Source organism: Portunus trituberculatus, chromosome 43 (genome assembly GCF_017591435.1).
Source record: "Portunus trituberculatus isolate SZX2019 chromosome 43, ASM1759143v1, whole genome shotgun sequence".
Lineage (NCBI taxonomy): Eukaryota > Metazoa > Arthropoda > Malacostraca > Decapoda > Portunidae > Portunus > Portunus trituberculatus.
In genome coordinates, this window is record NC_059297.1 from 13,690,753 (window position 1) to 13,699,410 (window position 8,658).

The 8,658-nt window shown below is 40.4% G+C and overlaps 1 long non-coding RNA gene across 1 annotated transcript in view; it reads left to right on the top strand.

The window, feature by feature from the left end:
* LOC123518432 overlaps window positions 1-8,658 on the top strand; it is a 10,693-nt gene continuing 2,035 nt past the window's right edge. Inside the window, exon 1 of the long non-coding RNA XR_006678793.1 lies at window positions 1-131. This is a non-coding gene — a long non-coding RNA (uncharacterized LOC123518432). The remainder of the gene's footprint in view (window positions 132-8,658) is intronic.

Consider the following 8,658-nt stretch of genomic DNA (forward strand, 5'->3'; position numbering starts at 1 on the left):
AGTGTTCCCTTGGCGGTAGTGCAGGGAGGGCGTTGCCGCGTCGGTCACCCACTAGATCAACTCTGCTCCTGCTCTCGATCTGCGCAGCTGCAATGTAACATGTTGAGACCGCACGTCAAGGATAAACCCCGGTAGGTACTTGTCACACCTCCCGACCCTTGCCAGGATTCTATTGGTATCCTATGTCCATATATATGGCGTGGACATCCTTCAGGAGTTGGTGTTGTCCAGTCAGGGTTGTTGTGGAGGGAGAGGAATCGTGGATGCTAATTTCGAAAGGTGTGGAAAAGATATATTTTATTAACCGTGGATAGGAAAGTAGTGGTAGGAAAGAATTAACAGACGTGAAGGGCTCGAGAGAAATAAGAATGCAAACAACACATAGGAGCACGGGGATAAAGTAATTAAATAACGATAAACAAGGAGAGGAAAGTTGAGATAAGAACGTTCACATAGATAACGAGTAAATGACAACACTGACACACACACACACACACACACACACACACACACACACACACACACACACACACACACACACACACACACACACACACACACACACGATATGATGAACAAAAACATATATTGAGAAGAAAAGACGAACATAGAGAGAGAGAGAGAGAGAGAGAGAGAGAGTGTGTGTGTGTGTGTGTGTGTGTTATTGAGAAGCTAAGTTTCCGTTCTCCCTGCATCGTAGTAGGTGGAGATTAGGGGGGAGAGGGCGGGGGTCAGCTGGGGACCTAGAGAGAGCAACACTCCACTGCCTCAAACTCGAACCGGTCTCAGCCCAACCTCACTCACGTCACTCGTCCAGGATGTCACAGTGGCCACGCCGCACACGCCACCTTGCTCCGTGTTGACTCGTTGAGATCAATCTAGCAGATTTTCTTCCACTTTTGTTGTCATATGTTCCTTGCTCCTGCTCAGGAGAACAAAGGACATACAAGTTAACCCCTTTTTTACGCTTTTTTTACCTTTATTTTGGGGTATGATTAGAGGATTTTATTTACATTAAGAAGGGTCTATGAAAGTCAGAAGAATAATGGCCGGAGTCTTCACTAGTTCATCCCCACATTTTTCTGAAGCTATATAGCATCGCCAAATAATAAGCAGAATGAATATGAAAACGCGACATGATACTGAAGGGGTTAATAGGTAATGAATGTATCACTTTATGTACCGTTTGCTGCATACTGATGTGTTACGAATCGTTCCGTGTTGTGTTATGTTTACATATTGCCTGCCTGCTGTATTCAGTGATGTACGTATGTATGAATGATGTAAGTCGCTCGGTGTATGCGTGTTCTTGTCTAGTGTAGGAGGAGAAGGAGTGACACTTTGTATGGCTTCTTCTCCACAGTCATGTATTCTGTTCATAAAGAGAAAAAAATATTCACTAGCTAAGTAACGAATCTCACTCTTTACCTCAAGACTCTAATATCCTTTAATTTGTTAAGACTCAATGAATTGTCAGCTTTGGAGACAGATTATCAACAGATCAGAGGAAGCAGTGAATGAAAGGACTCACAAGACAAAGTGGAAATGAGTTAAGGAAGTTATTCGTCCTTTGATCCAGAATTTCCATGTGTCATCTAGTCTTCCAAATCACCTGATCCTCCTCCTCCTCCTCCTCCTCCTCCTCCTCATCATCATCATCATCATCATCATCATCATCATCCATCTTCTCTTACTCCTTTTTCTTCTCCTCCTCCTCCTCCTCCTCCTCCTCCTCCTCCTCCTCCTCCTCCTCCTCCTCCTCTTCCTCTTTCAACTCCTCCTCTGCCGTCCTTTAAGTTCATTCGTTTGAAATCTTCACTTGTCTCTGAACGCAACTCCCACGCCCACATTTTCATGACAACTGCAAAACTGTATCGCCTTGGAAATTTGATAAAAGATCAGTTGGTGGTGACGCGTAGCTGAAATACCGAAAGGTGAGGTGCTGACAGTCATGGATGGTGGTGGTGGTGGTGGTGGTGGGAGACAGGGCAACACGTCCTTCCCTGTGGCCTCAATAGGAAAGCAATTCAAAAGTTAATCTCGTCTCCATTTTTTCTTGTTTTCTATCTCCTCCTCCTCCTCTTCTTCCTCCTCCTCCTCCTCCTCCTCCTCCTCCTCCTTCTCATCTTCCCTCCCAAATCTTATTCTTCTTTATCAGTTTTTGTTTCTTTTTTATAATGTTGCTGTTGTTGTTTTTGTTGTTTTCATTAGCATCTTTTTTTCTTTCTTTTACTTTTCCTCTTTCCTTAAACTTTTACTCTTTTTTTCTTATTTTTACTTTATTCTTCGTTATCACACATCTCCATCTCCTCTTTTTCCTCCTCCTCCTCCTACTCCTCCTACTCCTACTCCTACTCCTACTTCTCCTTCCTTCTCTCTCCGTACCTCGTTAGGATAAGAATATGCCACACAGTTTAAGGCAAGCATCATTATAGCAGTTTTATGTGACGGATCCAAAATAGGAAAGGAAGTCTTTGAATGATCAGAAAATAGATATTCGTGCATTGATATGAGAGACGTACTTTTCTACTTTATTATTTGTTTATTTTATTGTTGGTGAATTGTTACTTATCGACACACACACACACACACACACACACACACACACACTCTCTCTCTCTCTCTCTCTCTCTGATAGATCAAGGTCATCAAGGTTATACATCTTGAAATATCCAGAACATTGCATTTGTTCATTGTTTTTGGTTATCTTAAGAATGTTTTTTTTTTTCCCAGTTGAGGATTTACTAGCGACTAACTCCTTTTCCTCTTCCTTTTTCTCGGCCTCTTCTTCTTCTTCCTCTTCTTGTTCCTCTCCATCACCTTTCCTTCTCATATTCCTCCTCCTTTCCTCTTCTTTATTCTTTTTAATTCCTCCTCTTCCTCCTCCTCATTTTTTTTTTCTTTGTTCCCTTTCTTTTTTTCGTCTTTGCTCTCAATTTTTGTTTTTATTTTTTTCCCGATGTTATATTTTCTTTCTTTTTTTCTCATTTCTATTCCGCCCTTTCTTTTTTCATTTATACTTTTTTTCTAAATAATTTTGGTCTCAAATTTCTTCTCCCTTTTCTGTCCTTTCCTGATTACTTGTTCATTATTTTCTTGCTTTCTTTTCAACCTTTCTCTAATTGCCTTTTTATTATTTTCTTTTTTCAGCCTTCTCTCTCCCTCTCTCCCTCTCTCTCTCTCTCTCTCTCTCTCTCTCTCTCTCTCTCTCTCTCTCTCTCTCTCTCTCTCTCTCTCTCTCTTTTCTTTTCCTTGCATCCTTCATTTCTTCTCCATTATCTGTTTTTATTTCCACCTATGGCTTCGTTTATTTTTTTTTTTTTCATTCTCTCTCCTTCATAATACATTTATACCTGCCCACTTTTTTTCCTTTTCGTTGGTATTATTCCTCCTTGCTATTCCGTCTCCTATTCTTCTCCTACTCCTCCACACACACGCTCCATCATTTTCCCTGTTCGTCCACACTCTGCCTTGCTACATGCTACTTGTGTTTCCACTATATTAAGGAAACTTGAAAGGAGACCACATGCTGCCCTTAGATAAAACTCCATGATGAAACAGAAAGAGTGGAAGGAAAAGAAAAGTAAGACCATGAAGGGAAGACAGTGATGGAAGGTAGAGGATAGATTGATAGAGTAGCTGGGAAGAATGAGTAACGGAGTAAGGACATAGAGGAAAGTTGGTGAAAAAGGTGATGGTCTGGGAGTGTAAGGAAGGAAAACGGATATTGAGTAGGTGGGAGAATGCGGAAAGAGGAGGAGGTGGTAGGAAGGAACCTTGTCTTGTGGTGGAAAAGTAGGTGAGAAGAGAGGAGTGAAGGGAGGTGGTGAGCGAAGGAAGCGGAGAGAGAACTAGAAGAGGCGGAGGAAAAAATGAAAGGAAAGGAGAGAGAGCAAAAATATAATAACACTAGAAGGACGAAGAAGATGAAAAAGAGAAAGATTTGAAATAAAAGAAATGGGAATTTGTGGGTGACGCTTAGGAGACAAGAAAAAGGAGGAAGAGAGAGAGAGAAAGAAAATAAGATAATAACGCTAGAAGGACGAAAAAGAAGGAGCAAAAGAAAAGCAAATGAAATGAGAGTTAGTGGGTGACGCTTACAATGTTAACCTAACCTAACCTAACCTAACCTAACATACCATTGTGCAACTCAGATTTATTCTCAGTATTATAGTTTTCAATGTTTGTATAGAAAATGTCAAGATTTCCTATTCTTTTCCATCTTCCTCCTCCTCCTCCTCCTCCTCCTTTTATTCTTCTTCCTCCTCCTTCCTTTCAATCAAACTATCAAGGAAAGTTCAGATTCTGTTGCTGTTTGCATTCCTTAGTTATCTTTTTTTTCTTGTTCTTCTTCTTGTTCTTCATTTTCTTGTTGCTCTTGGTCTTTTTGCTCTTGTTCTTGTTCTTTCTTCTTTTTCCTATTTCTTGTTCCTTTGTTTTTTTTTCTTATCTCCCTCTTTCTCTCCTATTTTCTTTCTTTTTTTTTGTACTAGTTTGTTTATTATTATCATTATTACTTCTTCCTTTTTTCTTCTTCTTCTTATTATTATTATTATTATTATTATTATTATTTATATTCTTATCCTTTTTCTTCTTTCTCCTCTTTCTTCCTCTTTTTCTTCTTTTCCTCCTTCTCCTCCTCCTCCTCTTCTTTTTTCTTCTCCTTCTTCATCTTTTTCCTCCTCCTCCTCCTCCTCCTCCTCCTCCTCCTCCTCCTCCTCCTCCTCCTCCTCCTCCTCCTCCTCCTCAATTCGCAATCTCGCACACCCATACCGATATAGCAGAGCAGACATAACCTTGGCTAGAAGTCCCCCAAACAAACACTGCTTCCGTGGACCTCTTGACGTCACGAGGGGGATCTTAACGGCCTGCCTCTAAGCGTGCCTGAATCTATCGTGGAAAAGTTACTGACTGATTGGTTGACTGTCCTGTGATGCGTTGATTTCATGATGTTGGTGTAAGAGTGTGGTTGTTTTTCCCCGTGTGTGTGTGTGTGTGTGTGTGTGTGTGTGTGTGTGTGTGTGTGTGTGTGTGTGTGTAGTTGTAGAGATTTGAGAATTATATATACATTAAAATCTTTTACCCTTTTCTCTCTATCTTGGTTTATCGGCGATTATATTCAATGTTAACGATGGAGTAAACATACATACATATATATATACGCCTAAATATGCATACTTACTATATATCTATCTACTATCAACTACATGTGTTAATATATATTGTTACATCCTTCTCTCTCTCTCTCTCTCTCTCTCTCTCTCTCTCTCTCTCTCTCTCTCTCTCTCTCTCTCTCTCTCTCTCTCTCTCTCTCTCTCTCTCTCTCTCTCTCTTTCTCAGATTAAAAAGCGCCACGTAATCAGCAAGGCGAGACTTTCAATCCCTCGCTCTTGTTGGTGAAGAGATTAAAGGCTTAAATAAAAAGGGAGTCAAACTTCTTTCCTGAGACACTGGTGGCCTTAAAACCAGGTCTCCGGTTGGCAGAGACGTCTAGTCAAGGCTGAACTGAGAATATGTCAACAAACCAGACATTCTACACTTTCTTTTTTTTCAACTCGGATGATGAAGAAGGCTGATGACATGATGAAATAAAGAAAGAGGATAGGGTGTATAAGTGTAAGGAGGGAGAGAATAGACGTTGATGATGGAAAAAGAGGAAGAAAGGGAGATGAGTGTATAAGGAAGGTAAGAAAGGAAGAAGGAAAGAGAATGTTGGTAGGAGAAAAAGGGAAAAATGACAGTGTGAGAGGGAAAAGTGTTGGAGAAAAGAACGCAATGAAAGGAAATGAAGCTGAGAGAGGCGACCTTGTACAAGATAGAAAATATAACAAAAAGAAAATAATGAAAAGAAAAGGAAAAGTGATGTCAGAGAGAGAGAGAGAGAGAATGTGTGTGTGTGTGTGTGTGTGTGTGTGTGTGTGTGTGTGTGTGTGTGTGTGTGTGTGTGTGTGTGTGTGTTGTGCAGGTAATGAACACGGAGGATGAGTAGCAAAGACTCGAGTCAAGTGTGTGGTACTGGAGGGCGAGGTCGATACGAGTTGTTTGTGCTCTGTGGCGCCTCGGGGGCAGTGGTGGTGGTGGTGGTGGTGGTGGTGGTGGTGGTGATGCAGGACGTGGGAGGAGAGAGTAAAGCGACAAAATAATAAATAGGAAGCAATGAGAGAATGTGAGAGTTAAGAGAATTTTTGTATGGTGAAAGAGAGAGAGAGAGAGAGAGAGAGAGAGAGAGAGAGAGAGAGAGAGAGCACACATTCCTGGCTGCAATTATTTAAAAAGAAAAACGAAGAATAATGAGAAATAAGAAAAATGGTAATAAAAGACTTTCAAGCTAGGGATAGATTGACTGATATATATATATATATATATATATATATATATATATATATATATATATATATATATATATATATATATATATATATATATATATATAGATAGATAGATAGATAGATAGATAGATAGATAGATAGATAGATAGATAGATAGATAGATAGATAGATAGAGAGAGAGAGAGAGAGAGAGAGAGTATGTGTGTGTGTGTGTGTGTGTGTGTGTGTGTGTGTGTGTGTGTGTGTGTGTGTGTGTGTGTGCGTGGGGTGCGTTCAGGTGGAGGTTCAGGATACGTCAGGTGCGGAAAAGAAAACAGTCATGTAAGTGTCACATAAGAGGATGTGGCCCAAAGCGTGACGAAGAACCACCACCACGACTTATGACATCACAAATCCACCTCGACTCTCCTCCTCCTCCTCCTCCTCCTCCTCCTCCTCCTCCTCCTCCTCCTCCTCCTCCTCCTCCTCCTCCTCATCCTCCTCCTCTTTCATTCTCACATAATTTTCTTCCTCTTCAAGCCGTCCAACTCTCCCTATGCCCTTATTATTCTTTATTTCCTTTTTTCATTCAGATTTTTGTTTCAGCATTTTATGTTCAGTATATTAACTCATGATCTTCTCTGTTCCTTTAGTGTTATTTTGAAGCATATTGGTTGCATTCTCTCTTCTCGTAAAGTTTATTTGTTTGTGTTTTACTTTCAATCTTTCATCTTGTTTTCTTTTCTTCATAGTGTCTTTTCTTTCATTTCTCTGACTTTGAATTATTTCAGTTTATCCTATCTATCTCTCTATTCTTTCTTTCTTCCCTCTTTTTTCTTCCGTCTTTCTTCCTTCTTTTGTTGTTTTTTTCTTCCATCATTCTTTTCGAAACACGTGTTCATAATTGAAGAACATGACTTTCTTTCTTAGTCTTTCCTTCCCTTCATTCATTTCCTCCTGATATTTTTTTTATTCTTTATTTCTCATCTTCTTTCTTTCTTCATTCATCTCTTCCTTTCATCCTTCCTTTACTTTTTTCTTTTTGCCTCCTCTCAAAACACTCGTCCTCCTTCTTTCACTTTCCTTCCTGTCTCTCCTTTAACTCTCAGCTCGTCATTCCCTCCCTTTCTCCCCATTCCTTCCTACCCTCCTTCCTTCAACCACCAGTATTTCTTCACCGTCACCACCACCCTCATTTCTCAATACCCATAAGGCCCTTTTTTCTCCTCCTTTCTCTCCTCATCACGTCTTCCCTTACTTACTCACACATGCGCACTCACTCACCCAGCCTTGCAAGTGTCACAAATCTTCCACCCAGCACCACTCTCACGTCCATTCCCCGCATCACAAGACTAGATGAATGAGGGTAGCTTAATCTTATCTATTCTATCACAACTTGCGCTGCCCGACCTGATAAGCGTTACCACCTCACCGCATAATTACACGTTCAACTCGCAGGTGTAGCCAGACTAGGGAGCCGTCAAGGTGTGGGTTATATTCATTAGTTTAAGGGAGAAAAATAATTAAGGCGAGAGGGAGGAAATATATTGACTAAAAGAGGAATATTTTTTCTCTTCAAATTTGCTGATTTTGTGGCTTGTGTTGGAGAGAGAGAGAGAGAGAGAGAGAGAGAGAGAGAGAGAGAGAGAGAGAGAGAGAGAGAGCCTTCCATTAAACAGAGCTGTTGGATACGTTACAGTGTTCGATAGCAAAGTTGGTAAGCCTGAATGGTAGATGTGTGGTGTGGAGTAACTACGCGTGTCTGAATCTAATGTTGTGTTGGAGTTGATATGAGTTCACTGACGTCCTCTTGTCCAAAGCAGTGATGCGGTGAAGTTCAGTATACTTCACATCTGTATATCATGTTGAATTTTGTGTGTATTCGTGTATGTGTGTGTGTGTGTGTGTGTGTGTGTGTGTGTGTAGTGTGTAGTGTCTGTCAGTATTTTAATATAAGAACTCGGCATGAAAGAAAAAAAAAGAAAAGTGAAATGGACTGAAAAATGTATGATGTAATTTCCTTCCATGGGATTATTTGCGCATAGCCATACGACCGGTGAGTATTTTCCTGTAATAAGTCAGCTTGAGATGGGAAGTAAGGCGAAGAAAGTAAGGCGAAGAATGTATAATAGGAAAGATTTATATCCCTTATTTATTCTTATATATAGTTATTTTCAAAGAAGGTATATTTGAGGACGGTATTGTGAGGGATTTGCCTCGAAGCTAGAAAGAGTGAAGGCTTCTCGGACTAAACGCATTACTTTTTCGTTCTTTTATCACTTGAATATATGTTGTGGCAAGGCTCAGAGTATCACTATTATTATCATGCGCCTGAGAAAAGAGGCGGGTG